Source organism: Panthera tigris, chromosome A1, assembly GCF_018350195.1.
Source record: "Panthera tigris isolate Pti1 chromosome A1, P.tigris_Pti1_mat1.1, whole genome shotgun sequence".
NCBI classification, from domain to species: Eukaryota; Metazoa; Chordata; class Mammalia; order Carnivora; family Felidae; genus Panthera; species Panthera tigris.
In genome coordinates this window covers 72,537,893-72,561,249 of record NC_056660.1, presented here as the reverse complement: position 1 = coordinate 72,561,249, position 23,357 = coordinate 72,537,893, and the positions used below count along the sequence as shown (strand labels likewise).

At 40.2% G+C, this 23,357-nt stretch overlaps 1 long non-coding RNA gene across 2 annotated transcripts; it reads left to right on the top strand.

Moving 5' to 3' along the window:
• The first annotated feature begins 4,147 nt into the window (after positions 1-4,147).
• Positions 4,148-18,911, top strand: LOC122231076. Of its 2 annotated transcripts, none has more exons than XR_006208201.1 (3): positions 4,148-4,357; positions 5,127-5,274; positions 18,851-18,911. It is a non-coding gene; the product is annotated as an uncharacterized LOC122231076 (long non-coding RNA). The 2 variants fall into 2 exon arrangements; XR_006208200.1 differs by having other exon boundaries at positions 4,148-4,667.
• Positions 18,912-23,357: the final 4,446 nt, after the last annotated feature.

Here is a 23,357-nt window from a genome sequence, read left to right as displayed (position 1 = left end):
CACTTTCACATATATATCACTCATGCTGTGCAAGGTATTGCTCAAAGTGCTATAGTCATTAAACTCGTTTAATTCTTATGATAAGCCTAGAAGTTAGCTACTATTTTTGTGGACTTAGGCACAGAGTGTTAAGTGACTTATCCCAGATCAGCCATCTAGTAACTAGGGAAACTTGGATTTGACTCCATTAAGGGGTATCGGACTCAGAAATGTCAACCTATCCAGAGGAAAAAAAAATCCAGCTTTTTACTTGTAAAATATCTATAATTTTCCTTAGTATGGTATTCATCAAGAGAGTTGAAGTTGTGCTACCCTCAAATAATTGCAAAATATCAGCAGCTTAAAAAAGATAAGGTTTATTTTTCACCTATATGTCCACCACGGGTTGGTTGGGAGCTCTGTCCTGCATCATGTCTATGCCAGGTCTCGGGCACTATATGCAGCATCGCAGGTCACTGTGCCAGAGGGCAAAGAGTTGTGTCAGTTATTTAAAGGTTCTGACTACAACTCATGCCCATAATTGTCTAAGGCAAGTCACATAATCAGGTGCTCAGAAAATGGGAAGAACTGGAAATGCTTTGTGAGTGGCACTGCTGACTCTCACAGGTGTCTTGATCGAATTTTCAAGTGTAAACTATTGGTGGGGTACAAGGGAAGAATGTAAATTTCCGGGCATGCATGCTTCTGGTGTAGTTTGTGAAAATGTAAGCGGGATTATTCCAGGGGATCTTGAGGATACCCTTAGTGAGATAAGGCTGAATGCAACGAGTCAGAACCAGCTTGCAAAATGAAATGGGTTTCTGGATCTCATCTCTTGGCCATTTCCATCCATTTCTCTGCAAATAGTAACCGCGTTTGTGGGCGGCAACATGGTGCTTTCCTTGGAGTCCTCCTCCTCTACATTATCCCACCTTCTCTCCCAAGTGATAGCTAAGAAAATATTAAATGAATGACTCATTCGTTCATTCATTCATTCATTCATTTATTCACTCACTCATCAGTCTGCTACAGAAACATTTTTGAGTACGTGCATTGGCATTGACATCATGCTAAACTCTGGAGATAAAAAGATATATAAAGTATGGATTATACTCTCAAAGATTTCACAGACTACAAAGGCAGACAAAGCATAACTAATTTATCCTGCACCCACAGCTTTTATGACAATAGTGTGTGTGTGTGTGTGTGTGTGTGTGTGTGTGTGTGTGTGTGTGTGATGGGGGTGGGTTGGTAAATCCTGTGGTGACAAAAACTATAATTTATTACTTCTTAGTGGTTATGGTCAACACTAACTCTAAATTGCTCTAGAATCTACCCTTCCTCCTCCACTTGCTGTTCCACGTCTCAAGTCTTAGCCAGTTTCGTCCATACAGAAGATTTCTCAACAGACTATTTATCATGTGGCTTTTGTGTTATTGTGCTCCATACACTGTATACTGAGAGGGAGAGGCGATAAAGATTTTTAGACAGTTGTTAAGATTGTGAAGACAGGATAGATTCCAAAGAGGAGGGGAACTGCCGATGCAGGAACCCTCAGGAAGCTACTGCATCCAGCCGAGTTTGGAGAGGGTGGTGGGAGCCAGGACTTTGGCTCCCTCCCACACCACTCCTCTGGGTCCCTGCCATCTTGGGGTGCAGTCCAGACATGAAAGTGGGCATCTTGAGGCCATTGCCAAAGACGTGAAAGCAACCTGAGCAAATGCTGATCTAAGTCCTCAAACGGTTGCTGGCTCTGGCCCGTGGTGGCTGGGCCGAGGCGGGATCAATGAATTCCTGGTTCCTTCTGGAAGGTCTTGTATAAAACCAGGTCTAGAGCTTGGGCAGATATAATATGGCAGGCAGGCACTCTCCACTGAGAAACAGAGGCAGAAGTTCCCCCATTTGTTGTGATGCCGTGATGCTTGGGCCCCACCAGCTGCCTCCTTCGTGCGGCCTGCCTGCTCTGCCCATAGAGGCCTGCGCCTTCCTATTTCTGATGATGTTGAAAATGTTTCCTCTGGTATTCTTTTAGGCAGCTCTATCCAGCAAATATAAAGCAAGTCACTAAAGTGCTTATCTAGCAGCCACATTAACAAAACTAAAAAGAAATAGGTGATTTAATAATATAACTTATTTAACCTCATATATCCAAAGATATTTTCAACCTATAATTAAAAAAAGTTAAATAATATTCAATTTATTACCTAATAAAAAATAAAATCAATAATCAGTATGATTATTGAGGGATGCCTGGGTGGCTCAGTCAGTTAAGTGTCCCACTCTCGATTTCAGCTCAGGTCATGATCTCACTTTTTGTGAGCTCGAGCCCCATGTTGCTAACAGCATGGAGCCTGCTTGGCTCTCTCTCCCTGTCTCTCTGCCCCTCCCCCACTCGCTCTCACTCTCTCTCTCTCTCTCTCTCTCTAAATAAATAAACTTAAAAAACATGATTATTGAGATATTTTATATTCCCTCTTTGTACTATGTCTTTGAAGCCTAGTGGGTATTTCATACTTACAGCCCATCCCACTTTGAATTAGCCACATTTCAAGCATACAGTAGCCACATGTGACTGGCTACTGAATTGTGTGACATAGGTCAGGGGTCTTTATTCAGATGCCTTGAAATCATTACGTTTTACATAATATTTCATGGAATGATAGTAAGACAGATAATATGACTCAAAACATTTGCTTTTTACCATAAAAGGATAAATGCCAACACTTTTTTTTCAGTGTTCTAACCCATTTTTTTTTTAAGCTTTTGTTTAAATCCCAGTTAGTTAGCATACAGTGTAATGTTAGTTTCAAGTGTTCAATATAGTGACACAGTCTTCCATACATCATCCAGTGCTCATCCCAAGAAGTGCCCTCCTTAATCCCCATCACATATTTAACCCACCTCCCCTCACCTCCCGTCTAGAAACTATCAGCTTGTTCTCTAAGGTTAATGGTCTGTTTCTTGGTTTGCCTCTCTCTCTCTTCTTTTTTCCCCTTTGCTCATTTTAAACAGTAATGCTTCTAATCACTCCTGATGCTTACACTGGCCCATATTTATTCTTGAGTTTACACATAGGAAAGTCTGTATCTATGATTTTTATATTTTTCCACAAAAATATTTTAGAATATAGCTTCCTCAAGATACTATGAAATGACAGGATGCTTTTAATGCCAACTGATTTTCTTTTTACTGTTTTCAATAATATGATAGGCCATACTGATTTATTTAATTTTATATAAACCTCTCCGTTGTCAGTCTTTAATGTTTTGCCTAGCTTTGGAGGCATCGTACTAAATGTAATTGTACTTCAATAAATTAAGAAATCAATTCATATGATCTCCAGAATACTACTGTCAGGTTTAGTTGATGAATTATTGCCTGGAATTTATCAAGTTTCCTTCTGGGTTTTACAGGAAGTCATTATAAAAAGTTAAAATTTACACATCATTATTTCTTTAAATTAGAAATGACCAAAATTCGCCTCTGAATCTCACTGAGGGACTTCATTTTGTATGAGACCATCCATTTGCAAGCTCTGAAGTGGTGTTGAAATTTTCCTTTTTCCCTTAATCTAACCCCACATGTCTAGGATCTGAAGTTCTGCCTCTGCAAATCGTAATAGGGTGTCTTAAAGTGCATTCCCAAACAGGGAATTACATTTTGTATAATTACTTATATATTATATATTTTAATATATTTCTGTTATGCCCCTTATATCAAGATAAAAGTTAAAAATGTCTTGTAAGTATTTTCATGATGCCTGCAAGGGCCCACGTGAGTGTCAGTTACCATCCTCAGGGGACTTTTAGGGGACTCCCTCCTCTAAGATGAGTCACTGCACATAGCTGTCCTGCACTGAGGACTCCTTCACTGACACGGGATGAAATTACTTCCCTTTTTGCTGTGAGCCCTTACCCTGCCTTTACCCGAACAAAAGACTCATGACTGTAAAAGTAATAGGGTCCTGTTTTTAAAATTGCAATACTTTTCCTATTCCAAGAGTGGGGCAAAGTTAATGTTCAGTAGAAGCTCACATTCTGGAGAGTTTGGGAACGTGGCCAGTGATTTAGTAAAATTTTTGTTATGCAGAGGAATGTCCAGAACCTGGTGCAGAATGTGGAATTTGGAATCAAGAAGAGTCCAATGGTTTTGCATGACAATAGAAAGGGTTGTCTTGCTCGTGGTCAAGGTGGCATTTTGGTGAGATGACTATTGTAGATTAACTGGTTTCTCTTCTGTTGGCCAGAAGCCCATAAAAGACTGAGGGAAGGCTTGCTGGAGCCTGGACTTGGCAAGAGAAGACACGGCAAGGTTCTAACAGTGTGATGACAAGCAGGGAGGGGAGAATGATGATGACACCAGGGGAGATTCAAACCAGGTGCTGCAAAATTAGGATCCTCATCAGGAATTTTGTGAGAAACCAGGAAAAAGGAAACAAGTAGCCAAGAAGGGACAGCACTCCAGTATATAGCATTTTGTTGCTTCTGACTCCTTTTAAAAGATTTGGTGGATAAAACCTTTTAGATAGGACCCCAAAGCACAAGTGACAGAAGCAAAAATGATGAAATTTTAAACTTTCTGCTGCAAAGGACATTTCCCAGAAGGTGAAAACAGAATCCATGCAGTGGAAGAAAGTATTTGCAAATCAGCTGTCTGGCAAGATACTAGGATCCACTTCAGAACCTAGAGTGGGTATCCACTAGAGTGTGGCCTAGACCAAGGGGAAATACATTTGGAGGATGTACGAAACGTCTCCCATACATTAATCTAGAGTGGGGGCATACAAAAGAGAAGATGAAGCCCTTGTCTCTTAGGATGGTAGCTGACATTACACTGAGAAAGCTATCAAGCAGTGCTACTATTTAATTTCATTTAAAATATATTGTTAAAGTTTATTTATTTTGAGAGAGAGAGAGAGAGAGAGAGAGAGAGAGAGAGACAGAGTGAGCAGGGGAGGGGCAGGGAGAGAGGGAGGAGAGAATCCCAGGTAGGCTCCGTGCTGTCAGCGCAGAGCCCAACACAGGGCTTGATCCCGCAAACCGTGAGATCATGACCTGAGCTGAAATCAAGAGTCGGACGCTTGATTCTACTGAGCTGCCCAGGCACCTCGAAGTTCATTTGTTTGTTTGTTTGTTTGTTTTTCTAAGTTCATTTTTAAAGTGTTTTACTTAATGAAGATAAAATCGGAATATGCCCCCCACCAAAACCACTTTAAAAACTACGAGAGATGCATTATTAAGATTTTTCCGTCTCTGTTAAGCCTCTGTGATTCTGTGCTGATGCATCTATGCATATGTGAGTACTATATATGAAATGTGATCTTGGTTACATTACATATGAGGCTTTATGTACTTCCTTTCCCACTTCATATTGGTCTGTCAGCAATCTCTAATGTCATTGGAATTCACCAAAGGCTTCATTTTAATAACTGCTTAATATTTCCTAATATGAATTCGCCATACTGATTTAATCATTTCCCTCTCATACAGTTTAATATAAATTTGTCACCATTATAAACAAGTCAGAGATGTAGCCAGTTCCAATCTTGGCTCGTTATTCTCATGCTGACGGCAAAAGCATCATTGCAACGTGTCCTGAGAAGCAGAGAAAGGATGTGAGATTTCACAGTGTGGAAACACCATGGCTATAATGATCACATTGATCCTGTACCTCATCTCCATTGGTGGGCGTGGGAATCAAAGCTCAGATGGTTTAAGGAATATGTCCAAGGTCACACTGCTGATCACTGCAAGAACTGTGATTTTCACCCCCTTGGCCTCATGCCAAATCCACACTGTTTCAAAACTGTACAGGGTTCCTACTTGTTCTGACTTGTATGATTTTACTGTGTAACTCCAGACAGGTCCTGAATATCATGAGTATTGCAAAGTAAGACCTGTCTTAGGGCTGTAGTCACTTGTTTTTCCAGTGGTACTAGGCAGTTCTGTTTCTTTCTTCAAAGTGAGTCTGGTCCTCCTCTCCCAACCTTTGAAGATCTTCCTTCCTTGCCTGAGCATTTTCCCCTTACTAACGCCCACATCCAGAGCACACAGGAGCGGCGAGTAGGTGCAGGAATCTGAGGGGCTTTGTCATCGGAGTGTCAACAGTCTTAGTCAATAGTCAGTTGTGTCAGAGAGAAAAACAGAAGTCTAATGGTCTTCTGCTGTCCCTGTAGCCGTTGCTGCCACATGGTGTCACTGTTGAAACACAGGCCGACCAGCTGCCAGGGCGCTGTCTCCTTTGTCCTGGAACTGGGTGTGGACCTCCCAACCTCAACATTCCCTCCATAACTGACCTGGTGACCTGGAAGTCTCATACAGTCAGCATCTTTGCTCAACCTCAGCATCTTTGAAGCTCAGGAATAAAAGAAACTTTTTCCTCTCTCAGATCAGCTTCACCTTCAGTCTCCTGGGTGGGAGGTGTTTACTTCAGAAGAAATATACACCTGGTTATGTACGTTAATCAAGTTATATCAAGGTTGCACTATATGTGTTTGCTGTGTGCAGGTGATGGTGTTAGGGGAACATAACTGTTCCTGTGGAATAGCACACCCACCCCTGAGCTTCTACTCAATGTTTCCTTCTAATCAATGGTAGAATATTAATAATCTTGCCCTAGAAATCACTTGGATATTGTCACTGATCTGTGCTCAAGAGGGCGTGCCAGGAACTTTCCTATGCCGTCAGCTCTCAGACCTCTCCCATTCTACTCTTCCTTCCTAAACTAGTGTGAATATTTCTTTTCCCTTTCTCCTGGGCATTTTGGGGAGTTACTCTTTAATCCTCATGGAGCCATGCCTGCAGAAGTTCTTTGTAGACCAGCTGAGAAAGCTTCACTGGTCCCTTCCCCATTTGTGTTTCACTCTCTTATTTTGTAATACAACCCTGGGCTGGTTTCAGTCCTGTGTGTTAGAGACTTGCTCAGTCCATATTCCCTTTAGCTTGAACTCTGCCTCCTTTGGAGCTTAGACTTGGATATGGGATCTGTCTGGATTTACCTTGGACTTGGTATCTTATTTTCATATCTTTTAGGAAAATACCACGACTTCCCTCATTTGATTTTGTTCAACCTTCTGATCTTTTGATTTTGATCCACCTGTCTCTGTTCTCAGGGTGTAGATAGTTACTGCTTTAGCGGACCTACTGTAACCAGTGACATCCCTAGTTGATAATGCTTGAACATGTGATGATGTTCTATAGGAAACATCATAGTACCATGTTTGGACTCAAAACAGTTAAGGACTCCTCCCATGACAGGACTTTTAGGATTTTAGCATCCTCACAACACAGAGAATGTTTCTGCTGGACCATAAGAGGGCAGAGAAGAAATCCTTATTTTTTGACTTGAGAATTCAGATACACAGAAGACACGCAGTCTTGCGTGGCTCTACTCACAGATAAGAACCACTGGTAACATTCATAGTGGTCAAAAAGAAAGAAGCAGACATCCCAGGGCAGGTCAAACTGGAAACAAGAAATACACTGAGAAGAATACAGACCTGTCCAGCCCAGAATTTGTTACCTTAATGTGTCATCATGAATTCATTGTGAGTAATTAGTGTGCAGAGTAAATTACATGCCATTCTCAACAGATCCTGTGACATCTTAGCAAGGTATCTCCTTCCTGTCAGAATGAAAGACAATCCCATCACCCACCATCGGGATCCAGTTGCCTCTGGGACTTCTCATGACTGATTGCCCTCTCTTCTCTGTCTTCGACCTCTTGCTTTCCCATCAGCTCTTAACACATCCCAGTCTCTTCCATTTTAAAAAGCTTTCTATCACTTGCAGAATAACGTTTGCATCCTGAGAGTAGTGCCCTTTATCTGTAGTTAGACCACTGAACAAAGCCTATAAGAGTGACCTTGCCCTGGTGCTTGCCAAAAAACCTGCCTATGACCTGAATGCCCAATTGCGATATAAATAATTGAAATGTATGGGGACATAATGCAACACTAGATCCTAAAGTCCATTTGCCTCTAATCCTATTTGCTTTGATTCCCTGTTTGCTTTGATCATCCTCAGAGGTCTAACCTCTGCAGACATTCATTACCACCTGAAATTTCTTTTATGTTCTCTGTATGCCCCTAATCTGTCCCAGTCTGCAACCATCCCTTCCATTCCTGTCACTGCCCTGTGATTGGCCATCTCCCCTCTATCTTATTCAGCTCAGGTGATATAACAAATTACCATAGACTGAGTACTTAAACAATAGGCATTTATATCTCACAGTTCTGGAGGCTGGGAAGTCCAAGATCAAGGTGCTGGTAGATTCTGTTCCTGGTAGGAACTTTCTTCCCGGCTTGTGGACAGATGCCTTCTCACTGTGTCCTCACATAGAAGAGAGAATGAGGTCCCGTCACTGAAAGGTACCAATTCCATTGTGGGGGTCCTACTCTCATAACCTCACCTAAACCTAATCACACCCCAAAGTTCACACCTCCAAATCAGGACTTCAACATGAATTTTGGAGGGAGGCAAACATTCAGCCATACCATTCTGTTCCTTGTCCTCTGTCCCCAGTTCACTCCTTCTCCTATGAAAAATACATTAATTCCATCCCAACAGTACCTGCCTTCCGATCTTAACTTATTCCAGCATCAACTCTAAAGTATAAAGTCCAAATATTATCTAAATATTGTCTAAATATTATGTTATTATCTAAATATTATCTAAATCGGAACGGGTTAGATCCAAGGTATAATTCAACCTGAGGCAAATTTCTCTCCAGCTGTGAAACCAGGTTAAGTCATGTACTTCCAAAATACAATGGTGGGACAGGCATGGGATAGACATTCCATTTCAAAAGGAGAAATAGGTCCTAAGCACATAAATGTCGTTAGATCTTAAGGCTCAAGATACTCTTTGTTTCAGTGCTCTGCCTTCTGGACCCCCTGGGTGGAGGTCCTGCCTCTGCTGTTCTGCTAGGCAAGGGTCACTGCCTCAAAGTTCCAGGTGGCTGCCACCTTGCCTGTTGAAACTGAGACAATGGCCCTCTTCTCTGAAACTGAGGAAGCAGCTCTGATGGTGTCTGAATTGCCTTCTGGGTCCTTATTCCCTTGTCTTGAAGAATAGTGTATAATGTACATTCATAGCTTAATGGTCATATATCTATAGGAGCTAAGAAATCTGGCAGCCTTCCTTCATTTTGTCCCATGTTCCTCTCCACTGTCAAACACTGTCAAATCTTTTTTTTTTTTTTTTTTTTTTTTTTTTTTTTGCCATTCTTTCAACTCGTGGCCTCTACCAGATGTCTGGCAGGTCACTGAGGAAATTTCTTCCCCTAGAGCCCTCCTATCTGAGGCAGTGTTTTTCTCTCAGGCACTACATACTTCTGAGTCATGTGGTGGGGCAGGTGTCCTCTTAATTCTCATTACCACTTCTGGGTCATTAGGCCTTTTCTCTTTCCTTCCTTCCTTGTTCCTTTTGCTCTTTCTCTCTTTCTTCCTCTCTTCTTCTCTTTCCCTCTCTCTCCCCCTCTCTCCCTTTCTTCCTTCCCTCCCTCCCTGCCTCCTTCCTTCCTTCTCTTCTTTCTTTTCTTTTCTTTCTTTCTTTCTTTCTTTCTTTCTTTCTTTCTTTCTTTCTTTCTTTCTTCAAAACCCTATGCTCACGCTGTTGGATTCTATCATGCTATTAGTCAGAGTCCCAGCAAAGAAACAAATGGCACACTCAAAGAAGGAAAATTCAAGAAGGGCTTTAAAAAGGAAGGGACAATTCAGAAAAATACAAATAGGGTGTACAGAAACCACACAGAATAGTGCAGGAAACTGAAGTTAAAAACAGAGGTCATCTAAAAGGAGGAAGGAGGGAGTTATTATCAAAACCCAGAATGGGAGACTCTTGGGTGACCTGCAGCCAAGGGACAGTCGGCCTGGTGCAACCTGGAGAGTGGGTATTCAGGCCTCCCTGCCTCCAAGCTCCTGAGAGGCTCTCCAGTGACTGAATTAGAAACCAGAGGGTAAGGGATCCCTTTGAAGGATTGCATATGGGGGTCTCTGGGGCACAGAGCAAGTGCAGAGACGATCTGATGGGCACAAGGCCTTTAACCGGTATAATCATCCTCTTCTCTCCCTCTTTGCTATCAACCTCCTAGCCTCTCTTCTTCATTCACTGAGAGCTTCCTCATTAGAGCTTTCCCCATCTTCCCCTCTCATACCATCCCTCAGTGACTCTGACATTCTGGGATATATCCCATGTGGCATGCTGGCCCCTCAGTTCCTTGTCTAATATTTCTCCAATCACCCTTTCTTTCCCTCCCCCTCAGCCTTCCCTTCCCACAGTCCAACCTGGAACTTGTCATTGATAGAAACTGTACTGCCTTTGAAATCCTCAATTTATCCCAATTCTGCAACCACCTCCCTTCCTAACAGTGCATGGGCTCAAATAATCACAGGGTAAAAATTCTGATCAACTAATTCTCTCCAATTAATCTACCCCAATACTTTCTTACTAGCTAACATCCCCCTCCTGTCTTCATGTTCTTCCTTGCACAACTCAGAGCCCACGGCTCATCATTATTATTGCTTTATTCAATCTCCATAACCTTCTTTTTGCTCCTTCTGTCATTTCTGCCTGGTAAAACCCCACTCTGATGACTCAACCATCCAACCATGAGTTCTGTGCTTACATACAGACAGATGCATGTTGCAGGAGGAAGGAGATGCAGTCGGGCCAACTGGTTTCCCTTTAAAGAAATCATACAAAACTGCACAAGGGGACACTTCACTCTGACTGACAACTCAACTGGATTTGTCTTGTAAATTGCTTTCTCACTTCTTGAGTTAGTGTTTTGTTCCTTTTCTTTTCTCCACAAATTTCTCATTCCTCCTTCCTATACTTTCATCCCCACCTTTAACTTTGACTCATATTTCATTTAAATATTGAAATCGCTAGGAATTTCTCCATCTTTTCACTTCTAAGTCCAGAAACACTCTGATCCTTCATTTGGGCTCTGCACCCCATCTCTTTTAGCTCTCTCATACTCTTGGATTCTTTGATTCTCATACTCAACTTCTAGCTTTGCTTGCTTCTTTCTCTTTCAGCTGGACCACCCCACAGGAATATTAGCCAACTTTGGTACCTCCCATCTGAGGGTACACTCTTCTGACTTTCCCCCTCCTCCTACTCTCACTTATTTCCCTACCTCCCCCCCCCACTTTTTTTTTTTTTTGTCTTGGCTCCTGACATGCCACTCTATGATTCCCTTCTACCTAATTGGTAGCTTTTCCTCAAGCTCCTTTCCTGGTGTTTCCTGCAAGGAAGTGAGGCTATAAAAGCCAGGAGAGTGGTTACTTTTGGAGGAAGAGAACTGTGGTTGGTATCAGACACAATGGGGGCTTCTGGGCACTGTTAGGGTTATTTTTCTTTCTTTTTTTTCTGTTTATTTTTTCTGATTATATGTATTTTATTTTATTTTTTTAATTTTAATTTTAATTTTTTAAAATTTACATCCAAATTAGTTAGCATATAGTGCAACAATGATTTCAGGAGTAGATTCCTTAATGCCCCGTACTCGTTTAGCCCATCCCTCCTTCCACAACCCCTCCAGTAACCCTCAGCTTGTTCTCCATATTTATGAGTCTCTTCTGTTTTGTCCCCCTCCCTGTTTTCATATTATTTTTGCTTCCCTTCCCTTATGTCCATCTGTTTTGTCTCCTAAAGTCCTCATATGAGTGAAGTCATATGATTTTTGTCTTTGACTAATTTCACTTAGCATAATACCCTCCAGTTCCATCCACGTAGTTGCAAATGGCAAGATTTCATTCTTTTTGATTGCCAAGTAATACTCCATTGTAAATATACCACATCTTCTTTATCCATTCATCCATCGATGGATATTTGGGATCTTTCTTTTTTTTTTTTTTAATATATGAAATTTACTGTCAAATTGGTTTCCATACAACACCCAGTGCTCATCCCAAAAGGTGCCCTCCTCAATACCCATCACCCACCCTGCCCTCCCTCCCACCCCCCATCAACCCTCAGTTTGTTCTCAGTTTTTAACAGTCTCTTATGCTTTGGCTCTCTCCCACTCTAACCTCTTTTTTTTTTTTTTTTTTCCTTCCCTCCCCCATGGGTTTCTGTTACGTTTCTCAGGATCCACATAAGAGTGAAACCATATGGTATCTGTCTTTCTCTGTATGGCTAATTTCACTTAGCATCACACTCTCCAGTTCCATCCATGTTGCTACAAAAGGCCATATTTCATTTTTTCTCATTGCCACGTAGTATTCCATTGTGTATATAAACCACAATTTCTTTATCCATTCATCAGTTGATGGACATTTAGGCTCTTTCCATAATTTGGCTATTGTTGAGAGTGCTGCTATAAACATTGGGGTACAAGTGCCCCTATGCATCAGTACTCCTGTATCCCTTGGATAAATTCCTAGCAGTGCTATTGCTGGGTCATAGGGTAGGTCTATTTTTAATTTTCTGAGGAATCTCCACACTGCTTTCCAGAGCGGCTGCACCAATTTGCATTCCCACCAACAGTGCAAGAGGGTTCCTGTTTCTCCACATCCTCTCCAGCATCTATAGTCTCCTGATTTCTTCATTTTGGCCACTCTGACTGGCGTGAGGTGATATCTGAGTGTGGTTTTGATTTGTATTTCCCTGATAAGGAGCGACGTTGAACATCTTTTCATGTGCCTGTTGGCCATCCGGATGTCTTCTTTAGAGAAGTGTCTATTCATGTTTTCTGCCCATTTCTTCACTGGGTTATTTGTTTTTCGGGTGTGGAGTTTGATGAGCTCTTTATAGATTTTGGATACTAGCCCTTTGTCCGATGTGTCATTTGCAAATATCTTTTCCCATTCCGTTGGCTGCCTTTTAGTTTTGTTGGTTGTTTCCTTTGCTGTGCAGAAGCTTTTTATCTTCATAAGGTCCCAGTAATTCACTTTTGCTTTTAATTCCCTTGCCTTTGGGGATGTGCCGAGTAAGAGATTGCTACGGCTGAGGTCAGAGAGGTCTTTTCCTGCTTTCTCCTCTAAGGTTTTGATGGTTTCCTGTCTCACATTCAGGTCCTTTATCCATTTTGAGTTTATTTTTGTGAATGGTGTGAGAAAGTGGTCTAGTTTCAACCTTCTGCATGTTGCTGTCCAGTTCTCCCAGCACCATTTGTTGAAGAGACTGTCTTTTTTCCATTGGATGTTCTTTCCTGCTTTGTCAAAGATGAGTTGGCCATACGTTTGTGGGTCTAGTTCTGGGGTTTCTATTCTATTCCATTGGTCTATGTGTCTGTTTTTATGCCAATACCATGCTGTCTTGATGATGACAGCTTTGTAGTAGAGGCTAAAGTCTGGGATTGTGATGCCTCCTGCTTTGGTCTTCTTCTTCAAAATTACTTTGGCTATTCGGGGCCTTTTGTGGTTCCATATGAATTTCAGGATTGCTTGTTCTAGTTTCAAGAAGAATGCTGGTGCAATTTTGATTGGGATTGCATTGAATGTGTAGATAGCTTTGGGTAGTATTGACATTTTGACAATATTTATTCTTCCAATCCATGAGCAGGGAATGTCTTTCCATTTCTTTATATCTTCTTCAATTACCTGCATAAGCTTTCTATAGTTTTCAGCATACAGATCTTTTACATCTTTGGTTAGATTTATTCCTAGGTATTTTATGCTTCTTGGTGCAATTGTGAATGGGATCAGTTTCTTCATTTGTCTTTCTGTTGCTTCATTGTTAGTGTATAAGAATGCAACTGATTTCTGCACATTGATTTTGTATCCTGCAACTTTGCTGAATTCATGTATCAGTTCTAGCAGACTTTTGGTGGAGTCTATCGGATTTTCCATGTATAATATGTCATCTGCAAAAAGCGAAAGCTTGACCTCATCTTTGCCAATTTTGATGCCTTTGATTTCCTTTTGTTGTCTGATTGCTGATGCTAGAACTTCCAGCACTATATTAAACAACAGCGGTGACAGTGGGCATCCCTGTCGTGTTCCTGATCTCAGGGAAAAAGCTCTCAGTTTTTCCCCGTTGAGGATGATGTTAGCTGTGGGCTTTTCATAAATGGCTTTTATGATCTTTAAGTATGTTCCTTCTATCCCGACTTTCTCAAGGGTTTTTATTAAGAAAGGGTGCTGGATTTTGTCAAAGGCCTTTTCTGCATCGATTGACAAGATCATATGGTTCTTCTCTTTTTTTTTGTTAATGTGATGTATCACGTTGATCGATTTGCGAATGTTGAACCAGCCCTGCATCCCAGGAATGAATCCCACTTGATCATGGTGAATAATTCTTTTTATATGCTGTTGAATTCGATTTGCTAGTATCTTATTGAGAATTTTTGCATCCATATTCATCAGAGATATTGGCCTGTAGTTCTCTTTTTTTACTGGGTCTCTGTCTGGTTTAGGAATCAAAGTAATACTGGCTTCATAGAATGAGTCTGGAAGTTTTCCTTCCCTTTCTATTTCTTGGAATAGCTTGAGGAGGATAGGTATTATCTCTGCTTTAAACGTCTGGTAGAACTCCCCTGGGAAGCCATCTGGTCCTGGACTCTTATTTGTTGGGAGATTTTTGATAACCGATTCAATTTCTCCGCTGGTTATGGGTCTGTTCAAGCTTTCTATTTCCTCCTGATTGAGTTTTGGAAGAGTGTGGGTGTTTAGGAATTTGTCCATTTCTTCCAGGTTGTCCAATTTGTTGGCATATAATTTTTCATAGTATTCCCTGATAATTGTTTGTATCTCTGAGGGATTGGTTGTAATAATTCCATTTTCATTCATGATTTTATCTATTTGGGTCATCTCCCTTTTCTTTTTGAGAAGCCTGGCTAGAGGTTTGTCAATTTTGTTTATTTTTTCAAAAAACCAACTCTTGGTTTCGTTGATCTGCTCTACAGTTTTTTTAGATTCTATATTGTTTATTTCTGCTCTGATCTTTATTATTTCTCTTCTTCTGCTGGGTTTAGGCTGCCTTTGCTGTTCTGCTTCTATTTCCTTTAGGTGTGCTGTTAGATTTTGTATTTGGGATTTTTCTTGTTTCTTGAGATAGGCCTGGATTGCAATGTATTTTCCTCTCAGGACTGCCTTCGCTGCGTCCCAAAGCGTTTGGATTGTTGTATTTTCATTTTCGTTTGTTTCCATATATTTTTTAATTTCTTCTCTAATTGCCTGGTTGACCCACTCATTCGTTAGTAGGGTGTTCTTTAACCTCCATGCTTTTGGAGGTTTTCCAGACTTTTTCCTGTGGTTGATTTCAAGCTTCATAGCATTGTGGTCTGAAAGTATGCATGGTATAATTTCAATTCTTGTAAACTTATGAAGGGCTGTTTTGTGACCCAGTATATGATCTATCTTGGAGAATGTTCCATGTGCACTTGAGAAGAAAGTATATTCTGTTGCTTTGGGATGCAGAGTTCTAAATATATCTGTCAAGTCCATCTGATCCAATGTATCATTCAGGGCCCTTGTTTCTTTATTGACTGTGTGTCTAGATGATCTATCCATTTCTGTAAGTGGGGTGTTAAAGTCCCCTGCAATGACCACATTCTTATCAATAAGGTTGCTTATGTTTATGAGTAATTGTTTTGTTTTATCTGGGGGCTTGGGTATTTGGCGCATAGACATTTATAATAGTTAGCTCTTCCTGGTGGATAGACCCTGTGATTATTATATAATGCCCTTCTTCATCTCTTGTTACAGCCTTTAATTTAAAGTCTAGTTTGTCTGATATAAGTATGGCTACTCCAGCTTTCCTTTGGCTTCCAGGAGCATGATAAATAGTTCTCCATCCCCTCACTCTCAATCTAAAGGTGTCCTCAGATCTAAAATGAGTCTCTTGTAGACAGCAAATAGATGGGTCTTGTTTTTTTATCCATTCTGATACCCTATGTCTTTTAGTTGGCGCATTTAATCCATTTACATTCAGTGTTATTATAGAAAGATACGGGTTTAGAGTCATTGTGATGTCTGTATGTTTTATGCTTGTAGTGATGTCTCTGGTACTTTGTCTCACAGGATCCCCCTTAGGATCTCTTGTAGGGCTGGTTTCATGGTGACAAATTCCTTCAGTTTTTGTTTGTTTGGGAAGACCTTTATCTCTCCTTCTATTCTAAATGACAGACTTGCTGGATAAAGGATTCTCGGCTGCATATTTTTTCTGTTTAGCACACTGTAGATATCGTGCCAAGCCTTTCCGGCCTGCCAAGTTTCAAAGGAGAGATCAGTCACGAGTCTTATAGGTCTCCCTTTATATGTGAGGGCACGTTTATCCCTTGCTGCTTTCAGAATTTTCTCTTTATCCTTGTATTTTGCCAGTTTCACTATGATATGTCGTGCAGAAGATCGATTCAAGTTACGTCTGAAGGGAGTTCTCTGTGCCTCTTGGATTTCACTGCCTTTTTCCTTCCCCAGTTCAGGGAAGTTCTCAGCTATAATTTCTTCAAGTACCCCTTCAGCACCTTTCCCTCTCTCTTCCTCCTCTGGGATACCAATTATGCGTATATTATTTCTTTTTAGTGTATCACTTAGTTCTCTAATTTTCCCCTCATACTCCTGAATTTTTTTATCTCTCTTTCTTTCAGCTTCCTCTTTCTCCATAACTTTATCTTCTAGTTCACCTATTCTCTCCTCTGCCTCTTCAAGCCGAGCCGTTGTGGTTTCCATTTTGTTTTGCATTTCGTTTAAAGCGTTTTTCAACTCCGCGTGACTGTTCCTTAGTCCCTTGATCTCTGTGGCAAGAGATTCTCTGCTGTCCTGTATACTGTTTTCAAGCCCAGCGATTAATTTTATGACTATTATTCTAAATTCACTTTCTGTTATATTATTTAAATCCTTTTTGATCAGTTCATTAGCTGTTGTTATTTCCTGGAGATTCTTCTGAGGGGAATTCTTCCGTTTGGTCATTTTGGATAGTTCCTGGAGTGGTGAGGACCTGCAGGGCACTTCCCCTGTGCTGTGGTGTATAACTGGAGTTGGTGGGCGGGGCTGCAGTCCGACCTGATGTCTGCCCCCAGCCCACCGCTGGGGACACAGTCAGACTGGTGTGTGCCTTCTCTTCCACTCTCCTAGGGGTGGGATTCACTGTGGGGTGGCGTGGCCCGTCTGGGCTACTTGCACACTGCCAGGCTAGTGGTGCTGGCGATCTGGCGTATTAGCTGGGGTGGGTAGGCAAGGTGCACGGGGGCTGGAGGGGTAGGCTTAGCTCGCTTCTCCTTAGGTGATCCACTTCAGGAGGGGCCCCTCTTCCGTGGGCCTCTCGTCTGCGCTTGGCTCCAGAGACTCCGTTCTGCTAATCCTCTGGCGGTTTTCTGGGTTCTTTAGGCAGGTGTAGGTGGAATCTAAGTGATCAGCAGGACGCGCGGTGAGCCCAGCGTCCTCCTACGCCGCCATCTTCCTGGTCCTCCCTGGATATTTGGGATCTTTCCATACTTTGGCTACTGTTGATAGTGTTGCTATAAACATGGGGATGCAGGGTTCTTTTTCTTGTTCTGTAAAGTTAGCGCAAGAATGTGTGCCTTGTAATCATTCACAAAGCTATGCCAATTAAGTAAGTAACATTAAAAACTTATTCATACACATTTGCTTATTATTTTCTCTTTGTTTCCTTTTAATGTCTGCAAGATTTGTGGTGATAGCCTCTTCTTCATTTCTAACAGTGTATGGGTGCAGGTGTGTGTGTGTGTGTGTGTGTGTGTGTGTGTGTGTGTGTGATTCTCCACTTATTTTGGGGGGGCATAATTTATCAGTCTTGACAGTTTTTCAGAATTTTGTTGATCTTACTTTATTTTATTTTTTTAGTTTCTTTTTATATTCCATCTTAATGATTTCATTTCTTTTTTCCCCCCCTCTCAAGTTATCTGGGCAATTTGTTATCCTTTTACTCAATTTTTGTGATTGACTCTTAGCTCATTAAAATATCAGCCTTTCTTCTTTTCCAATATAGACACTTTAGATTATAAATTTGCTTTTGTTTTTCATTATAGTTAGTTAAATATTTTAAATTTCCTTTGCAATATCTTCTTTCACATGGGTCACTTAAATGTGTATATCTGAATTGTAATATATGGGGATTATATTCACTTTTTGGTGATTTATTTCTCAATTGATTACATTGTGATTAGAAAACATCTTGTTTCATATTTTTGATATTTGTTAAGACATTATTTGTGCCTCCACATATGACCAAATTTTATAAATGTTTCAAATTTGCTTGAAAAGAAGATATAGTTATCATTGTTGGGTGCAGGATTATATATTTATAGATCTGTCTGCATTAGTTAATATTAATTATGCTGTTTAAATTTTATGTATGCATATTGATATTTTGTCTGCTTGTTTTGTTGAAAGTATTAAAATCTCCCATATGATTGTGTATTTCTTGCTTTTCCTTGTATATGTGTATATTTAAAAATTTTTCTGAAGCCACATTAACATGTACACACAAATGTAAAATTTGTTTTGTGTTTCTGATAAACTGTATTTTTTATCATTATGAAGGAAAACTTTTTCTTGCTTGATGTCTACATTGTACATCTTTTTTATTGTCACTACTTTTTCTATCTGATTTCTTACATTGCATGTCTCTTATAAGTAACTTATAGTTGTTATCATTGTTTTTATCCCATCAGAATGTCTCTGTCTTTATCTGAAACTTTTCATCCATTTATACTTAATATAATTAGCAAAATATTTGGGTTAAAATTCTCCCTTATTATGTATATTCTATTTGTTGTATCTATTTTATGTCTTTTGTTGTTTCCTTTTTACCTCTTTTGTACTGATAATTTTCATGATCATATTTTCCCATTATTTGAAGTTACACTATTTTTGTTACTTAATTATTACTCTGGAAGTGGTAACCTGCATACTTAACTTATCGAGGTCTAATGGCAATTGATATTTTTCCTCTCCTCTCAGGAAACATAAGGATCTGAGAAGACGTTTTCTCTATGTATCCTCTACCTGCCCAAAACTATGGCCATCATGTATTTTTATTTTCTTTGTATAGAAAATAAATCCCATAAGACATTATTGTTACTTGTTTCAGAGTATTTGCTTAGATTAAATATTTTACTTATCACTTTATTTGTTCTTCATTTCTTCCAGTATCTCTGTCTTTCCATTATGTGAGTATTTTCTTTCTTCCTGGAGGATGATATTTGTTGCTTTCTTTAACAATGGCTGTGAATGGAGAATTTACTATACCCTCAATGATTCTTAGCCACATCTTTGTCTGTGTATGTAACATGCTATATAGTTATTTTTTCCTGTTCAAAGTCTTAAGCCTGGCTTGATCTGCTCTTAAACCTGTACCTCTAGTTCTTAATTTCACTTGCATGTTTAAATTCTAGAATCCTGCATATTTACTTTTATTTCTACTTCTCATATATCATTTCATATTTTTCAGTTCCCTACTAAAATTTTCAAGTTTGGCTTTTATCTCTTTTAATAATAATATTTCTTTTCCTTGATCGATTTTAATGATAGATTCTAACATTTTCCACCAATATCTAGCTCTGCTTCCTGACAGGATTATACTTACCTATCATGTGTGACCATGGGAACAGAAGTGATGTGTGTCACTTTTAGGTAGAAGATTTTAGAATCAGTACATGCTTCATCATTCTCTTCTTTCCTTTTGATTTGGGTATTGGTAATGTTTCAGAGAGTGACTCTTCTTATCATCCTGCAACCCAGAGTGAGGACAATAATGATGGGGATCAGTGCCATCATCCTACTTTTGATGGACATGTAAATGTGGCACAGAAAGAAACATTTGTTGTTTTAAGCCACTGGGATTCTAGGGTTATTTATTACTTCAGTGTAATCAGATCAATATAATTGAAAAAGAAATTGGAATCAACATTGGAATTCTATTTTAACAAACAACTTTAAATATGTGGTTTTGGTTCATGGGCTAGGCATTAGTTTGCAAGGAAACTAATAACAGAGGTTAAAAGCATGGTAATCCATGTTATATAGTGGCCAATTACTTAGTGAAATGGTTGCCTGTGTTAACTTAGAAGGCAAATTATATACCTAATAAATTTGTAGCTTTATGGGAAAACACACTTTTAGTAGCATGTGTTGGCTGCTGTTGACTGCATTAGAAAGTTTATTATAGGAAAGATACAAAATCAGAACAATATCGGCTGATTTGCAAGCAAGAATGGAAAAGAATAGAGAGAGTCAGTATAATCAGGGACTTGTAGTTAAAAAGATAAATACTTCCCAAACTAAAACATCAAAAGATAAAATTGAGAAAATTCATTGAATGTCAAAGACTATTTAAGACTCCATCTTAAGGTAAGGATCAAATAAAGACTATGTTTGTCACACTGGTTGTTAAAATTTCTGGATAGATTAACATTCTCCCAGTAAATACTTTTAGTTGGACAAATGGCTCAAGAAAAAGAAACTGTGTGTGGCTCTCCCACTGATGCCTTATGAACACAAGGTAGCTGCACTTATACTGGTGGGTTGGTGTGGGACAAGAAAACTGATTGGAAGAAAATAGACAATAAGCTGCTTAAGTTTTGAGGGAATAATGCTACACAAAGAGCCACCAGCTTGGACTTAAAGAGACTACCATGGGTACTTAATAAACTACTTAGACACTTGCCATTTATTCATACTTTGAAGCCTAATCCCCAATGTGATGGTATCTAGAGGTGGGCTTTTGGAAAGTGATTATGCCATGAGAACAGAGATCTCATGAATGAGATCGATGCCCTTATGAGAGAGACCCCTGAGAGATCCCTTCCTCCTTCTGCCATGTGAAGACACGATGAGAAGACAGCTGTCTATGAATAAGGAAGAAGGCCCTCCCCAGACACTGAAACTGCCAGCACCTTGACCTTGGATTTCTAGCCTCCACAACTGTGAGAAATAAATTTATGTTAATAGGCCATCCAGTCTATGGTGTTCTTCATAGCAGCCTGAACAGACTGGAACAGCACCTGTATTTCCACCAGAAGGAAGCACGCTGAGAAGCTCAGTTCTCATGGAAAGTGTATTCTTCAGTGTTCTGTCAAATAATAGTCAAGGGTGGTAATAGGAAAATAAAGAGCTTTTGGGGCTCCTGGGCAGCCCAGTTGGTTGAGCATTTGACTCTTTTTTAAATTTTTTTTTTTAACATTTATTTATTTTTGAGACAGAGAGAGACACAGCATGAACTGGGGAGGGGCAGAGAGAGAGGGAGACACAGAATCGGAAACAAGCTCCAGGCTCTGAGCCATCAGCCCAGAGCCTGACGCGGAGCTCGAACTCGTGGACCGCGAGATCGTGACCTGAGCTGAAGTCGGATGCTTAACCGACTGAGCCACCCAGGCACCCCAGAGCATTTGACTCTTGATATTGGCTCAGGTCATGATCCCACGGTCATGGGTTCGAGCCCTGCATTGGGCTCTGTGCTGACAGTGTGGAGCCTGCTTGGGATTCTCTCTCTCCCTCTCTCTGTGCCCTTCCCCACTCATTCTCTCTTTCTTACTCTCTCTCTCTCTCTCAAAATGAATAAACATAAAAAGAAGAAAGAAAGGAAAAAAGGGGACTTGTGTTGAGTTGAGCCAAGGGGTGTGGAGAGTGGTGGGCTGGGAGGTACTCCCAGAGAGCAGAGCATAACCCATCCCCAGAATATGAGGCCCTCGTGGCCTCTCCTCAGCAGGATCTTGAATTTGCTATTTACTGGTGACTTTCTGTGTGTGTGTGTGTGTGTGTGTGTGTGTGTGTGTGTGTCTGTGTGTGTGTGTGTGTGTGTGTGTGTGTGTGTCAATGTCTCTCTCTCTTTTCCCTCTTTCAGTGTAAGAGAGTGTACCAGTATTATCCTTTCCCACTATCTTTTGCGAGTGTGAGAAACAGACCTGTGTCTCTCTAGTTCCTGAGTCTCCAGATCAAGAAAAGCCACATCTAGATCTGATGTAGAAACTATTGTATATCGCTCAGACATCCTGGCTTTGAGCAGTGATTGGACGAAGGTTTTGAATATCTCCCTTGGAGAGGGATTGAAGGTACTCTGCCATGAGAAAGAAGAGGAAAACAGATATTTGGTGTCCAGTGGACAAACCTGATATGTTTGTTGTATTACTAGTGGCCAATCTCTGGTTTTCCATCTTGTGAGAGGGTTGTACTATATACCACATTGTCAGACCCAGGTGTGGTCATAAGAATCACAACAGGTAATGTGAGCAGAAATGATGTGTGTCACTTCTAAGAAGAAGATTTTTATTTCTTTTTTAAGTTCATTTATTTATTTTGAGAGAGAGAGAGAGAGAGAGAGAGAGAGCAAGTGGAGGAGGGGCAAAGAGAAGGAGAGAGAGAATCCCAATCAGGCTCTGCATTGTCAGTGCAGAGCCTGATGTGGGGCTTGAACCAATGAACCAGGAGATCATGACCTGAGCTGAAGTCAGATGCTTAACTGACTGAGCCACCCAGGCACCCCTAAGATGAAGCTTTTAAAGCCAGGGTGCTTTTCCAAGCTCTTTCTCTTCCTGCCACAGTTACTGGAAATATTCCAGATAGCAACTACGCTGCCATACTCGGTAAGTTTTCATGGTCAAGTACTGCATTGGGGATTTAATGTACGGTATCCTATGTATCACTGCAGCTTGTGAGGACCAGCAATGCCGTTGGTTCTGGTTTGGACAGCGGTCCTGGCAAGCGCTGCAAGGAGGTAGCCATTAGGCAGAATGAGGGAAAACAGAGAGGAGAAACAAAAATCTAAACAAAAATTGTCCTGCCCACCTTTTTAAAGCCTGAATTCCAACACACATTTGAATCAGATGCTGAGAAAGACCACTAACAAAATCACCAATCAGAATGTGAATATAATCCATACAACATTTATTTCATAGGGTAATCTGACAGAGATTTCAATGTGAGTATGTTTAAGATGCTTAAACAGAGAAATAAAACCATAACTCACATTAAACACTTGCAAGAAATCGTGAACCAAGCACATAAAGTAAGAAGGGATCAATATTTTCCATGTTAGAATTTCCAGGAAAAACAGAAAGGAGAGAATGCAAAGAATAAATATCTGAAGAAGTAAATATGAAGAATTTGGGAATTGAAGAAGATCATGCACTATATAAAGAAGGCTCAATAAAAATAAATCTACCCACAAACACGTCACAGAGAAACTGCAGATCATAAGAGAAAGAGAAAATCTTAAGAGTTATCAGAGAGTAAAAAATGAACCATGTACCAGGCCATATGGAAGTTTCAACACACCATAGTCTAGAACATTACTTTTAAATGTGGATAATAATCATAAAAAGAAAATAATACAGAAACCAAGGACATAAAGATAATAAAAACAATAGGAATTTTAATAGATGGATGATTAAAAGACAGAGCTTAAAAATTGTTGGGATAATTGAACAGCAAATAAATGAATAGCTTAAGATAACAATATAATTTATGATGT